Here is a 16,191-nt window from a genome sequence, read left to right as displayed (position 1 = left end):
TCTTAAAGGATATATGATTACTGACTTATATATGTTCTTGGTTGTGCATACGACTTTTCAAAGTAACTTAGCATGGTTTTGAACAAATTTTCCTTTTCATGCATGCCTTCAAATGTTATTTATGTGCATATACCCATACTTAGTACAAGTGGTTGTACCAACCCATATTGTTATGTTTCTACAAATATTAGGTTCGGGCGTTGAGGTATCAAGGTCCATAGCAAGAATGCTTGGAATTTCCCCCATGTTTTTGTAGGTTCTCTAGTTTCGAGGATGATGCCATGTTCTCCACCTTAGTAGTACTGCTATATTATGAAGACATTCATTTCGCTCCTTTTCTTGAAGATATCGTTGTAAGCCTATGTGGCAATTTTGAATTTGTATTGAAGGCTATGCCTAAATGTTCTAGTCATTTTAGATGGTTCAATATTAGATGAAGTATTAAATTAATTCTTATGTATTGATTATTTTATCTAAATGTAGAAGCCTACATAAGCTTCCTATGCGAGAAGTCTATGTAATCCATATGTATATATGTGTGGTATTCAAGAGGTCTAAGTAAATCTCAATGTGTATAAAAAGTTATAATTTTTTTCATACTTTTAGCCTATGATAGGTAATGACGAATTCTAAGAGGCTAGTATTAGTCCTCTCTAAGGATGACGAATCTGGTTTTGTTTAGGGGTGCACCCTAGTCGTGACAAACTTGGTATTAGAGCATGAGAATTAAAAAATTATAGGATTGTTGTCTCATTGAACAACATTTATCTAGATTCTTGTTCATGGGTTTGAAGTGTGCCACACTTATGAATGAAAGGCTATGTGATGCTTAGGAATTCTCACTTATTGGTAATCTTGAAAGTCATGCCTTGAGAGTTTAAACTCTATGTTTCCCTTTTTCCTCTAATCCTTTTCTTTTGGATATCGAATATGACTATAAGACATGCAGCGGCAGGAATAGTGGAGAAAAGGTTTGCTAATGTGGGAGTTCCTCCCCAAAACAATTAAGTCACTCCACAAGCTGACCAAGTGCCTCCACAAGTCCAAGCTTTGGTCATTCCTCCACCTATGACGACTGGAGAAATGAGGTCGGCAGTTTTTACTTTAGCCCAACCAATAACCACCCAATCTCAAGCCATCACGGCTCAAGTGAATAAGGAGGTTTTACCTCGTGCTCGACCTAATTCTAGCACCACAATTTCCCGCTTGAGGGATTTCATGAGGAATTATCCTTCTATGTTTTATAGGTTGAAAGTGAATGAAGATCCTCAAGACTTCTTTGATGAAGTTTACAAGATTCTCTATGTTATGCGTTTGACATCAAATGGAAAGGCCGAGTTAGCTTTCTATCAACTCAAGGATGTGATCAAACATGGCACACCCAATGGAGAAATAATAGGTCCTTGAGAGCGGGTCCTACAATTTGGGAGGTATCTAAAAGGGATTTCCTTGATTGTTTCTTTCCTAGGGAGAAAATTGATTCAAATGTGGAAGATTTCATTAACCTTCGTCAAAGAGGTATGAGTGTGCAAGAATACTTGTTGAAGTTGACCAAATTGTCAAAGTATGCTCCTTCCTTGGTGTCTAACTAAATGGATGAATAAGTTGCTTTATCGCGGGTGTGTCTGATGATTTGGTTGAATAGTGTCGTTTGACGATGCTCCATGAGAACATGGATATCTCTACGTTTATGGTTTCATGAACAACTAGTTGAAGAGACTAGACTAAAACGGAAGAATAAGGAGTTTAATAGGGCTAAATCTTATGAGGGAGATACTTCTAAGGGTAGGCTTGAGATCCAAGATAATCCTAGGTTGTAGAAAAGGGTTTTGCTTCCAACTTTTTCAAGGCTAACAAAGATAACCAAACCCTAAGTCATAAACCATGTGATAAACCAACTGTTTCAAAGTGTGGTAAGAAACATTGGGGTGAGCATCTAGTTGGGAAAGAAAATTTTTTAGTTGTGGAAAAGAGGTCCACAAAGTTCGATATTGCCCTAATATGAAGAGTCAAGACAAGGGAAGTGTTAAAGCTTAATCTAGACCTACTAGTTCTAAAGATCCACAGAGGAGACACTTTTATGCTCTCAGCTCTAGGGGTGAGGAAGAGAAGTCTCCCAATGTGGTCAACGGTATGTTACAAGTCTTCTCTGTCGATGTTTATAATTTAATTGATCCCAGTTCTACATTATCATTTTAACTCCTCTATTAGCTAAAATTTTGATATTCTATCAAATGTTTTGATTGAACCATTTTTTGTTACGACCCCGGTGGGTGACTCTATTGTTGCTAGAAGAGTCTTTAGGAGTTGTACTATATCATTGCCCAATAGAGTCACATGTGTGGATTTGGTAGAACTTGATATGGTTGATTTTGATGTTATTTTTGGAATGGATTGGTTGCATGCTTGTTTTGATTTCACTGATTGTCGGACTAGGATAGTCAAGTTCATTTTTCCTAATGAAATTGTTATAAAGTTGAACGGGGGTAATTCAACTCTCTAGAGTTGAAATCTTATGAAATAATCTCTAAATGATGTCTTTACGATATCGTAAGAGTCAAAGATCTTGAAACAATTCCTCTCATTGAGTGGGTCTCCGCAGTGAGGGAATTTCTGAAAGTCTTTCTATATGACTTACCTGGAATTTCTCCAAAATGGGAAATTTACTTTGGTAATGACTTATTACCAGATACTAATACCATTTCAATTTCTCCTTATTGGATGTCTATGGATGAATTGATAGATTTGAATGCTCAACTCAATGATTTACTAGATAAAGGTTTCATTCAATCTAGTATTTCTCCATGGGGGTCTACGGTATTGTTTGTCATGAAGAAGGATGGGTCACTTAGGATGTGTATTGACTATATTAAACTTAATAAAGTCACTATTAAGAACAAGTATCCTCTTCTTCGGATTGACGACTTGTTTGATCCACTCCAAGAGGCAAACTACTTTTCTAAGATTGACTAGAGGTCCTTTTGTGTAAGGGATATGCCATTATTGTTCTATTCTGACATAGATAGTTTTATATGAGACATCTCTATTAGAATATATTATATATTGTGTATGTGAAATAAAATTTGAAGACGATGTAAGCTTCCTATGTGAGGAGTCTATGTAAAATCTCTATATATATACTATGTGTAAGTAAGAGGTCTAAGTAAACATCATAATGTATATGTAGATCAAAATTTTAATTTTCTGCACTTTTTAACCTATGAAATGTAATGATGAATTCTATGAGGCTAGTATTAGTCCTCATAGAGGAAGATGACACCGATTACTTCTAGGGGGTGCGATCCAAATGTGACAAACGTGGTATCAGAGCATGAGGTTAAATCTTTTTGGATCGATGTCTCATTGAACCATGTCTATAGATTCTTATTCATAATTGTGAAGCGCGCCACATTTATGAATGAGAGACTATGTGATGTTTACGAAACTCTCATCTTCTTGTACTCTTATGTCATGCATCTAGAATCTTATTTTATGTGCTTTCACCTAAGCCTTTTATCGTGGTTATAGAAATGAATACTCGAAGGGCAGAAGCACGAAGGGATGAGGAAGAGATTGCTAATATGGGATCTCATGACGACCAAGATCCTCCACAAGACAACAAAGTGCCTCCACTTGAGCAAGTTCCTATGGGTGGTGAAGTTTAAGGTGTTACTCCACCTAGGACGGATGGTTAAATAAGGTTGAATTTTCTCAACTTGTCCCAAGACATGACCTCTCAACCTAATGTTGTCACTTCTCCAGTCCAATTTACTACAGCCCAAGTGAAAAGGGAGGTTGGACCTCGTATGCCTCCACATGCTAGCACTATGGCTTCTCATTAGAGAGACTTTACTTAGATGCATCCACCGATGTTCTTCGGGTCAAAAGCGGATGAAGACCCTCAAGACTTCCTAGATGAGGTCTATGATATCCTATCTGTTCTTGGTGTGAATTCGTAAGAGAAGGCTAAGTTGGTTTCTTATCAACTAAAATATGTGGCCCAAACTTGGTACACATATTGGAGGGATAATAGGGTTCTAAGAGGTTGTCCGTGACATGGGAGATCTTTAAAAATGCTTTCCTTGATAGGTTCTTTCTTAGAGACATGAGGGAAGCTAAGGTGGAAGAACTCATCAACCTCTGTCAAGGAGGTATGAGTGTACTTGACTACTCCTTTAAGTTTACTAAGTTGTCCAAGTATTCTCCATCCTTAGTTTCTAACCCAAGCGATAAGATGAGTCATTTTCTTGTGGGAGTGTCCGATGTGTTTGTGAAAGAATGTCATTTGGGTATGCTACATGATCATATAAATATCTCTCATCTCATGGTTCAAGATCAAAAAGTCGAAGAAAGTAGGCTAAGGAGGAAAAATAGAGAGGCCAAGAGGGTCAAGTCATATGATAGTAGTTCTTCAAAGGGGAGATTGGAAATTCAGGACAAGCCTAGATCCAATAAGAGGTTATCCAATCATGTTCCTTTGAAAATTCACAAGGCTCGTGATTATAGGGTGTCTAACCCTAAATGTCAAAAGGGAAGAGGTACTAATTCACCTAGAAAGAAGACAAATTGTGGAAAGTGTGGTAAGAAGCATTTTGGTGACTACCTTGTTAGGATGGACAATTGCTTTGGATGAGGCAAAAGTGGCCAATAGGTAAGGGACTGCTTAATATAAAGGGTCAATAGAAGAGTAATGGGAAAGCACAAGCAAGTGGTTCTAATGTTGATGCTCCAAGAAAAAATCTTTCTTATGCACTTCGCTCAAGGGGTGAACAAAAGAGTTCTGCAGATGTGGTGACCGGTATGTTACAAGTTTTCTGTATTGATGTTTATGCTTTAATGTATCCAGGTGATACATTATCCCTTGTTACTCCCTTGTTAGCTAAGAAGTTTGATCTTTTGCCCAATGTCCAAAATGAACCTTTTATGGTAACTACCCCGGTAGGTGAATCAGTGGTTGCAAAGAGGTTATATAGAAATTGTCCTATAATGTTTACCAATAGAGTTACTCATGTTTAATTAATAGAAATTTATATGGTCTATTTTGATGTAATTTTGGGGATGAATTGGTTTCTTGATTATTTTGATTCAATTGTTTGTAGAACAAGAATTATCAAGTTGAATTTTCCGAATTAACCTGTTTTAGAGTTGAAGGGGGGTAATTCTATTCCTAGAGTTCATTTCATTTCTTCATTAAAGGCTTGTAAGATAATTTCAAAAAGTTCTTATACCATACTGTAAGAGTCAAAGATTTAGTCTCCAAAAATCCTCACATTGAGTTAGTCCCCGTAGTGAGCGAATTTCCGGAGGTGTTGCCTAATGATCTTCCTGGAATCTCTCCCGAACAAGAAATTGATTATAGTATGGACTTGCTACCGAATTCCAACCCCATTTCAATTCCTTCTTATAGTATGGCTCCTGCCGAATTAAAAGAGTTGAAGGTCAACTCAAAGACATGCTAGACAAAGGCTTCATTTGACCTAGTATTTCTCCTTTGGGTGCCCTGCTATGGTTTGTAAATTAGAAGAATGGGTCCCTTAGAATGTGAATTGATTATCACAAACTCAATAAAGTCCCCAACAAGAACATGTATTCTCTTCCTCGGATTGACAAGGGAAGGCTACTATTCTATGATTGACTTGAAATTGAAATAGCACCAACTTAAGTTGACAGGTGAGGATATACCAAAAAAAGCATTTCAATCTAGATATGGTAACTATGAGTTCCTAGTAATGTCCTTTGGTCTCACTAATGCCATGACAACTCTTATGGAACTCATGAATGAGGTGTTTCAAAGTTTACTAGATTCATTTGTCATTGTCTTCATTGACGACATCTTAGATATTCGAAAAATGAGGGTGAATAGATGGACCATTTGAGGGTGATGTTACATGTTCTTAAGGAAAACACAATTATTTTCCTTGTATATGAAACGTGATTTTTGTTTGAGGTTGGTGGCTTTTTTTGTCATATCATCTCTAGTGAGGGTGTTGAGGTTGATCCAAGAAAACTGAGGCGATTAAAAATTTGCCTAGACCATTGCCTCCAACCAACATTAGCAGTTTCTTGGCTCTAGCGGGATATTATAGAAGGTTCATGGATGGTTTTGCGTACGTTGCTTCTCCCTTGACTACTTCGACCCAAAAGAGTATGAAATTTGAGTGGTTAGAGGCATGTGAAAATTGCTTCCAAATTTTGAAATATAGGCTTACCTTCGCTCCGGTGTTGACTTTACCGGAGGGTAACAAGGGCTTTGTTGTATATCATGATCCATATTGAGTGGGCTTAGGGTATGTCCTTATGAAACAAGGGAAAGTATTACCCTATGCCTCCAGACAACTTAAGGTGCATGATAAGAATTATCCAATTCATGATCTTGAGTTAGAGGCTGTGTTATTTGCCTTGAATATGTGGATGCATTACTTGTATGGTGTCAATTTCAATGTGTATACGGACCACAAGAGTCTTCAATATATGTTTACTCAAAAGAAGTTTAATCTCCAAAAAAAAGATATTTGGAATGTTGAAAGATTACAACATGAGTGTTCTCTACCACCCCGACAAAGACAATGTGGTTGCGGATGCTCTTAGTTATATGACAATGGGTATTGTGTCTCATGTGGAAGAAGCTAAGAAAGACCTAGTGAAAGATGTTCATACGTTGGCTCGTTTGGCTCTCCAAATGGTGGTTTTATGGTCCATCATTACTATGTATCGTCTTTGGTGGTTGAGTAGAAGTGTAAGAAACACCTTGATCAATCACTGATGGAGTTGAAGGAATCGGTTCTTGGTAGTACTAATGGGTCATTCACCTTACGCGGGGATAGTGTCTTGAGGTATCAACAAAGGTTCTATGTGCCCAATGTTGATGATTTGAGAAATCAGATTCTTGAGGAAGCTCATGGTTCCCGTTATTCAATTCATCTGGGATGTACGAAGATGTATCATAACCACAGAGAAGTATTTTGGTGGGAGGTTTTGAAAAGGGACATCGCGGAATTTGTTGCAAAATGTCCAATTGCAAACAAGTGAAAGCCGATCAGTGGTTTACTTCAAGAAATACAAGTTCCAACTTGAAAGTGGGAAGACATTAATATGGACTTCGAGGTAGGTTTGCCTCATATACAAATGCAAAATGACTATACATGGGTTGTTGTGGATCGGTTGACCAAATCCCCTCATTTTATAAACTTCAAGACCACTTACTCGGCGGAGGATTATGCAAGGATCTTCATAGATGAGATTCTGTGTCGGCATGGTATTTTGTTATCGATCATATCGAATAGGGGTGCACAATTCACATCTAGGTTTTGGAGGTCATTCCAAAAACGATTGGGTACAAAGGTGAGGTTAAGCACCACTTTTCATCCTAAAGTTGATGGTCAAGTGGACCGTACAATTCAAATCCTTTAGCATATGCTTAGAGCTTGTGTACTTTATTTCAATATAAATTGGGATAAACACTTGCCTTTGGTTGAGTTCTCTTATAACAATAGTTACCATTCAAGTATATCCATTGCTCCTTTGGTGGCCTTGTATGGTAAGAGATGTAGATCTCCGATTGGAATGTTTGAAGTGGTTGATTCTTCACTCCTTGGTCCATAATTGATCTATAAAATTTTGGAGAATGATCATATGATAAGGAACTGATTTAAAATAGCATATAGTCGGCAAAAGTCTAATGTCGACCACAGGAGAAGGGACTTAGAATTTGAAGAGGGTGATAAGGTGTATTTAAAACTCTAACCTATTAAAAAGGTGATGTGATTTTGAAAGAAAGGTAAGTTGAGTCCTCATGATGTGGGTCCCTATGAAATTTTGCAAAGGGTTAGAAAGGTTGCATACGAGTTGAGATTACCTTGTGAACTAGCTTTGGTTCATTCAGTGTTCCATGTATCCATGCTTAAGAAGAGCATCGCTGGTCCCGAGTCCATTCTTCTTATTGAGGGTCTAGGTGAGGAGTTTCCGGTTAAAATCTTTTATACATAAGTGAAGGAAATGCGGAAGGTGTTCTGGAAGAACCACCAAAATGAGGGAGAAACATTGGAGGTCGAGGCTGACATGAAGTCCTGTTATCCTCATTTTTTTGTTGATTAAGGTTTTTTGTTCCTATTAATAATAAAAATAATGCATAACTCTAAATTTTACCTGTTTTGTAAAGATGTGCATATACATGCTAGTTGTTTTTGCTAAAATGATGTATCATATGAAAATTATCTTTTGCTCAATTTTGCACTTATTTGTGTATTTAATATGTTGTTGCCAATATGAAATGATATTGAGCATGTTGATATGTTTTGAAAGAGATTTTTGCATAGGTGACTCAATATGTTGTGTTCAGCTCATGTTATTGTTGAGAAGGTTGTTCCTTATGTTGTGGTTTTGAGCTCTTATGTGTTGCAATTGATGTTTTGGGTTATTTTGTTTAAATTCCATGAGTGTTATGTTGATTTGATTTGTAAATCGTATTGATTTTGTATGTTGTTTGTTGGGATTCTATTATTGAGTCTATCATTTCCCTTCAAAAGATTTTTAATGGCACTCGGGGACGAATGTTCCTAGGGGGGATAATGTAACACTCCGAAAATCCAAGACATAATCTAGAGCCTCACATGAGTGTCTAATGTTTGTAAAACTATTTTAAGAATAATAATAATTTATAAAATTCATTTAGGAAGTTTTAGAGTCATAATGTCAAGGAACGTCTGTGACGTCCGGAGACTAGTGCAAAAAGGCGCTAGTGTGCCTTAGTCTATATCACAAGGTTTTAGAAGTAGGAATTTGATAAAACTTGGTGTAAAGGTGTAAAAAAATTATTATATTAGTTTTAGTGTCAAAATATCCAGGTACAACTACCCAAGGAACACAGGGTCCTTCAGGAGGACCCTTCCATTTTGGCGAAGAAGTTATCACAAGACAGTGTGCACCAACGGTTATAGGCTACTGAGCGTAGGATATTCTATAGGGCATCGATGCATCCGTCAACCAAAACTTTGAAATCTTTCTAAAAGTTTCTAAATGACAGCTTGCTGGCAAAAATAACGCTTGTGCAAGACGGTTGGGGTTGCGGTCGTCGACTGACCTACGGCCCTTAGGTTGGGGTCTCATAGGTTAGGCCTGTACTTTCTTGTTATGTTTTAACTGGGTCATTTAATTAAGTTAGTTAGTTATGGAATGATTTAGTGACTAGGGGTTGGTTAATTAAGTTTTTTAATCATTTATATAACCTACCCTAAGCCTAAATTCAACTAAACACCCCACAAATTCCCAACTCTCTCCCAAGAAAACTCCATATAAGAACAAAGACTAGGGGTTATAAGTCAGCAAGAAGGGTGATTTTAAACATTAATATTCAATGATTAACAAGGTATGAGAATTCTTCACTTTTGGGATTCCTTTCCCCAAAAGGTTGTTCCAAAATTGATTTCAAAAAGATTATTTTCCAATGGGTTTCTTTGTATTTCTACATTGGTCTTCTCAATTGTGTTGTTCTTGGTTTCTATTAATTATTATTATTATATGGTGATGTATCATTTTTCAATTTTAGTATTTCTTGATGTTTAACCTAATATTGTGCAACAGGTGATGAATTGACCCAAATTCCCTAACCCTAGGTTATGAACTAGTATAGAATTGAATTGTATTGATGTTGTTGACCATGATATTGTGTTAATAACTATTCAGTGACGTTATTACACCTATTATTGGATGGAATTGTTTGGTTTATGGTAAGACCATTATGATGGATTTTGAAGGAGATTGGGTAAGCCTTTGTTATCCTAAACCTTTACTTCAATTATCATAGCTTGTATTTGGTGATGAAGTTAAATTGAAGTATGTATTGTAATTGAATTAAGTAGGTGTGTTATGATGATGCAATTGAAATGTCTTGATTATGTGATTCTTAGATTATGCCCAAGATGTAATGATATAAAGTTGGTTATTTAATACCTATGTGCCTTACTATGATATAATTGATGTTAATGTGCTAACATCACATATGAGGGTTGTAATGAAAGGTGTTCTCATGAAATTCCTATTGATTTAATGATTATGACTATACAAGGAACTATTCTCCTATGACTTAAACTATGTTATCATTGTTAAAGAAAGACATTTCAAAAGGGACTAGCTTAGCCCCGAGTGAACTAGTAGTGAGGAGTGTCCCTTCACAAGTAGGAAAAGTAGGTTCACTATTGTACTGATGAGATAGAGATTATAATGCCAACGACATAAAGAGGGTCTCAATCATGTCTCCTAGTTATTTAACTATGTTGCACCCCTAGGAATACTAGCTAGTGGATCCACCTAGATGCTATTTTCATTCTATGGTACTTCCTTTGCAAGTAGTCCACCTTCTTTAGGTGTAGGGTTTCATGACATCGGATTCCACATTAGTTCATGTGGTCTATGTTTGTTAATCCAGGTTTTCACGAAAGTAAAATTAAGTAATAATGTGACCTCTAACTTATATGACTTAAGGGGTTTGACTTAGTCTAGGTAGGGGTATGGGACTCACCCTATACATTGCACTAGTTCACTAAAGGGAAGTCCTAGAAGGATGTTCTTATGTTCTTATAAAGTTACTGATATGCATACATTTACATTACAGGTTGATGATACTATAAGATGTTTGTTCCATGTATGAACATGCTATTGGTCCATATTGATAATTATGATGATGAATTCTCTTGATGCTATGATATGTGATGTTAGGCATTGCTTATGATCATTTATTTGGTTTACATGGTTGAGTAAGGTTATGGGGTTTTACTTGATCATTGCACTTGTAGACTTGATGGTGGATTATCAGAAAGAACTCTTATACATGATTCATTGTTATAACATGATGTTGGAGTTGCTTTGCATATGGTTCTAATATGCTATTGAACATGTTGACTTGGTTATGGTTGATGATGTTGGTCTTGTGTTGAATATGCTATTTTCTTAATGAATATATGGTCATTAACTTATATGTGTTCTTGATTGTGCATAAGGCTTTTCAAGGTAACTTAGCATGGTTTTGAACAAATGTCCTTTTTTGCATGATTTGTTATATTGGTTATGCATATGTTTCCACACATAGTACAAGCGATGTACTAACTCCTATTTCTCCTTTTTTCCCAAAGATTTTATGTTCTGGTCATTGAAGGTTTGTGACCAATTTGGGAGGAAGGCTTGGATTATTTCTCCTAGTGTGGGTATGTCTTCAAGATCCGAGGATGATGCCTTTTCTCATTCTACCTATGTAACTTGCTATAGTCTAATGACATTGGTTTCATTCTTATTGTTCAAGACATTTTTGTAAGCCCTAAGTGGCATTTATACATTTCTATAAGGGTTATGGTCAAATTGTTCTATTCTGACTTAGATTGTTTTATATGAGACATGTATTAGACTCTATCTTATATATTGTGTGTATGAAATAAAAGTATAACCCTAAGTAAACTTCCTATGTGAATAGTCTATGTAAACTCCCTATAAATATACTATGTGTAATCGAGATGTCTATGTAAACCTCATAATGTAGATGTAGATGAAAAGTTTTAATTTTCTGCAGTTTTTAACCAATTAAATGTTATGATGATTGCTACGAGGCTAGTCTTAGTCCTCTCCTAGGACGCCGCCGCCAGTGTAACAACCCTAAAAAATTGATATGCTAAGTAATGCTTAATGTGTCTAGAATGCCAATGATTAGACCAGGTTCACTAGGATTAATGCGCTTAGAAATAGACCTCGAAACCCTCGCTACATCAAAGCCAACTAACTTGGGGATTTATTTGAGCTAGGAAAGGTTTGTTCCATCCATGTAGGGCTCTCAAATAAGAAGATTTACTCGAAGGAGTCTTTACCAGACTTAAAAAGAGGAAATGTTAGGTTTGGAGGGTCTAGGGGTAAAATGGCCTTTTCCTGTCTAAGGGTAATATCGTAATTACCCTAAATATATATTTAATTATTTGATTAATAAGGTGGAGGGGTATTTTGGGGAGAGAGGGCTGAAATTGGGCTCTTGAAGTGAAGTCTTGCTCCACCCGGGTTCGAACCTAGATGGAAGCAATGAATTAAAGTGATTTTTTATTTAAGTTATTGAATTAATGTTATTAATTAATAATTATTATTCATTATATGATTTAAAATATAATAAAAATCAGATTTTTATTAAATAAACAAAATCTTATTGACTAAGTCCTAAACTACACTCCTAAGCCTTCTACAACTCCCACTCTCTCACGTTTATCTCTCCACTTTCATGCTCAATTTCTTTTCAAAATAATATACCAAAGCATAAAAATAAACCAAATTCTTCACCCTTGAATAACTCACACGAAATCACAAGAAAACAAACGTTAATCGCACACTAGGCTATGGGAGGTTTTCATTCGAGTGGAGTTGATATTGAGAAGGCCAAAAAGTGTTCTTGGGTGATGTTTTTGGGAAGTAAGTCAATATTTTAACGTCAAATAGGTATGGGTTCTCTTCCCTCTTGGTCCCTTTCCCAAGAGACCCCCTAAGGTTCACGCGAATATATTCTAAAAACTAGGATTGTTGCCCATTGCATATCTCTGTCACTAGCTCCCATTGAATCATAGGTTGGTTATGTTTGATGATAGAAAACTAGGGATGAAACATGTTTTCATTATGAATATTTGTTAATATGTATGTTTTGAATTATGTGACTTAAACTGATGTTTCCGAAAATGTAATTATGTGTGTATGTGTGTGTTGTGATGGCTATTCTTCATGGTTTAGGACATGAAATTGCATGATTGTTCTTTATATTTCATGTACACATGTTGATGTAAACGCACCTACAACGTTCTTAATGCACTACAAAATTCCCATAAGAACTAAGGGGTAACTTGATGAAAGCATGCTGAAAAATTAAAAGAAAATTTGCAGCTTCCAAATATGAATTTCAGTCAGCAAAGAGGGTTCAAAATGTTGAAAAAAAATGAATTAAAAAAAGTGAGGTCATGGAGGATTGAACTCGTGACCTCACCATGTAAGATACCGTGAAAATAAAGAAGTAAAAAGAAATGTGGTTAAGGGGATTCGAACCATGGTATTGGCTGGAAAATGTAACTTAAAAGAAAAAATAAGAAATGAGAGGAGTGGGGTTCGAACCCACCACCTCTTAATAGGATTTAAGGAGGAGAATAAAAGAAAAATAAAGGGGGAGGCGTGTGGGAATCGAACACACGACCTCTTAGGAAGATTGAAGAGGAGAATAAAAGAAAACTAAAGGGGGAGGCGTGTGGGAATCAAACTCACGACCTCTTAGGCAGATTAAGGAGGTGAATAAAAGAAAAATAACGGGGGAGGCTTGTGGGAATAAAACCCACGACCTCTTAGGCATATTTAAGGAGGAGAATAAAATAAAAATAAAGAGGGAGGCGTGTGGAAATCGAACCTACGACCTCTTAAGTATATATAAGGAGGAGAATAGAAGAAAAATAAAGAGAGGTTGTGGGGGTTTGATCCCTCAACCTCATAGTCAACTCAAAATAGACAAGGAGAAATAGATAAAAAAAATATATATAAAAGGGGCTGTGGGGGTTTGTTCCACAACCCCTCGGCCAAGAAAGAGAATTTTCAAAGGATAGAATTAAAAAGGGAATGGTGATGTTGAGTCTCAATCTAGGGGTCCAATGACACGTGGACTGGAATGAACTTCAAAAAGAAAAATGTGAAGTGTTGTCCAAGGGATTTTAAATTGGGTTCCCTTGCCCAAATTCTATTTTGATACATAAGTCATACATGAATTAAATATTCAAGAATAATGATGCTACTTAGATCAAAATCGAGATCCTGGCATACATACAAGATGCATAAGTCTTGTACTACATAATATTAGGAAGATATGAATCACTTCATAAACGATGAATGAAGCTTCATGGATTTTATGTATAGACCCATAAGTCTAGCATACGTTTAAAAATAAGTGAACCTAAGATGTATGTAATGAAATGATGTAACGTTAGAAGGGTTGAGTAAGAGAGTAAAACACACTAAATAGCCAAGTGCATTGGCACATAATGAAATGAACAATGAAATACTGAAATGAACAATGAAATGATAAAATTAACAAAGAAATGATGAAAGGAATATTGAAATGATGAAACCCTAGAATGGTTAAGTTAGAGTGTGAAACACATTAAATGTTTAAGTGCATTGGCATATGATAAAATGAACATTCATGTTAAATAGGGTGAGTAATTATAAAGAGAAAATGTGCTAACGTGTAACGACCTGTTTAGTCGTTTGGAGCAGCTGAGTTAATTTCTGGAAATAACTGTCTAAGTCGACGGATCCCACGACGGACCGTCATGGGCACGACGGACCGTCGAGGGGGTCTCGTTCCAAAACACTTAGATTATGAAAATTTTGATACTGAGAACAACTCTCTGAACTTCGCGACGACATGGCAGGACGGAACGTCGTGGGCACGACGGACCGTCACAGACCCTTTTAGTGAAATTAACTCTCTGAACTTTGTGACGGACGTGCAGGATGGACCGTCACAGTTGTGACGGACCGTCACAGGCTACGTGACCCTGACTGGGTCGGATTTCTGTTAAATATTTTAAGGGGCATTTTGGACTATTCATGCTTAAAATTATAAAGTTAGTGGGTTAATATTAATAATTCAATTATTTGGGGGTTAAAGGAGATGACCTTGAAAATAAAAAGTGGGTTATTTTTATCATCTTTTATACTTAATTATATGACAATTAGGGTAAAAGAAAAGGAGTTTGAATAAGAAAAAGAGAAAGAACAGAGAGAGAGGGAGAAACGATCGATTGAGAGAGAAGAAGAACGCAGCTTTGGGAAAGTAGATTGCTTGATCACAATTCTTCGGTGGAGGTAGGTTATGGTTTATGCTATTTCATAGTAAACTCTTAATAGCGAATGATATGTATTGGGTAGTAATGTAAAGTCTCCTATATTGCTTAATTGTGTGTATGTATGATATGATTACATAATTGTGATGAATTAGCATGATGAGGCTGTTGAATCTTAAACCTTAAAATCTTTTTGTTAATGATAATGCCTTGGTATAAAAGAAGGCTTGATGAACTAAAAGATTGAGAATCTGATGAATTAAATGATTGAGAGTAGTGGATCGGGTGTCACGTTCCGGCACCAGGATAGTATGTGGATCGGGTGTCACGTTCCGGCACAAGGATAGTATATGGATCGGAGTGTCACGTTCCGACACCAGGATAGTAATGGATCGGGTATCACGTTCGGACACAAGGATAGTATATGGATCGGAGTGTCACGTTCCGACACCAGGATAGTAATGGATCGGGTGTCACGTTCCGACACCAGGATAGTATATGGATCGGAGTGTCACGTTCCGACACCAGGATTAGTAAAGAGAATGAATCCTGAATTATGCTAACATACTCAGATTGTAAAAGAAACCTATTTCCCAAAATAGTAGGGTGTGGAGGCTTGAGTCCTCATAGATGTTTTTGGTTATTTTATAAATGATTCTTATACTTGTTGCCATCACCTGTTAAGCATTTAGTTGATTTTATGTATTATCTGAAATATATTGCTTTCTATTTTGAGTTGGCCGATGATACCTACTCAGTAATCGTGTTTTGTACTGACCCCTTCTTGTATTTGTTTTTCTTTGTAAATTGTGGAGTGCAGCAAACGTGCCATCGTCTTCAACTCAACCGCAACTCTAGCCAGTCTTCATCACGTCAGATCTCAGTGTGAGCTAATGGTTCTAGCTTGGACTGGATCTTCTTCTTCATGTCTTGATGCCTTGAAGTTCCGGCATGGACTAGCTGTTTTATTCATTTTAGCTTCCTAGATAGTCTTAGATTCAGTAAATTGAGGATAGATATTCTTGTGGTGATGACTTCCAGATTTTGGGAATGATAAGTATTAAATATTAGAAGTTATTAATTGATTTCATTAATGAGTTTTAAGTCTTCCGCATTATATTTTGTGATTTATGGTTGAAGTGTTGGGGTATAGATTGGTTGGTTCGCACACATAGTAGGATAAGTGTGGGTGCCACTCGCGACCCGTTTTGGGTCGTGACANGAGTTTTAAGTCTTCCGCATTATATTTTGTTTTATTATGGTTGAAATGTTGGGGTTTAGATTGGTTGGTTCGCTCACATAGTAGGAGTAAGTGTGGGTGCCACTCGCGACCCGTTTTGGGTCGTGACAA

This window comes from Solanum pennellii, chromosome 4, assembly GCF_001406875.1.
Source record: "Solanum pennellii chromosome 4, SPENNV200".
Lineage (NCBI taxonomy): Eukaryota > Viridiplantae > Streptophyta > Magnoliopsida > Solanales > Solanaceae > Solanum > Solanum pennellii.
The sequence above is the reverse complement of the archived record's forward strand: the minus strand, read 5'-3'. Positions refer to the sequence as shown.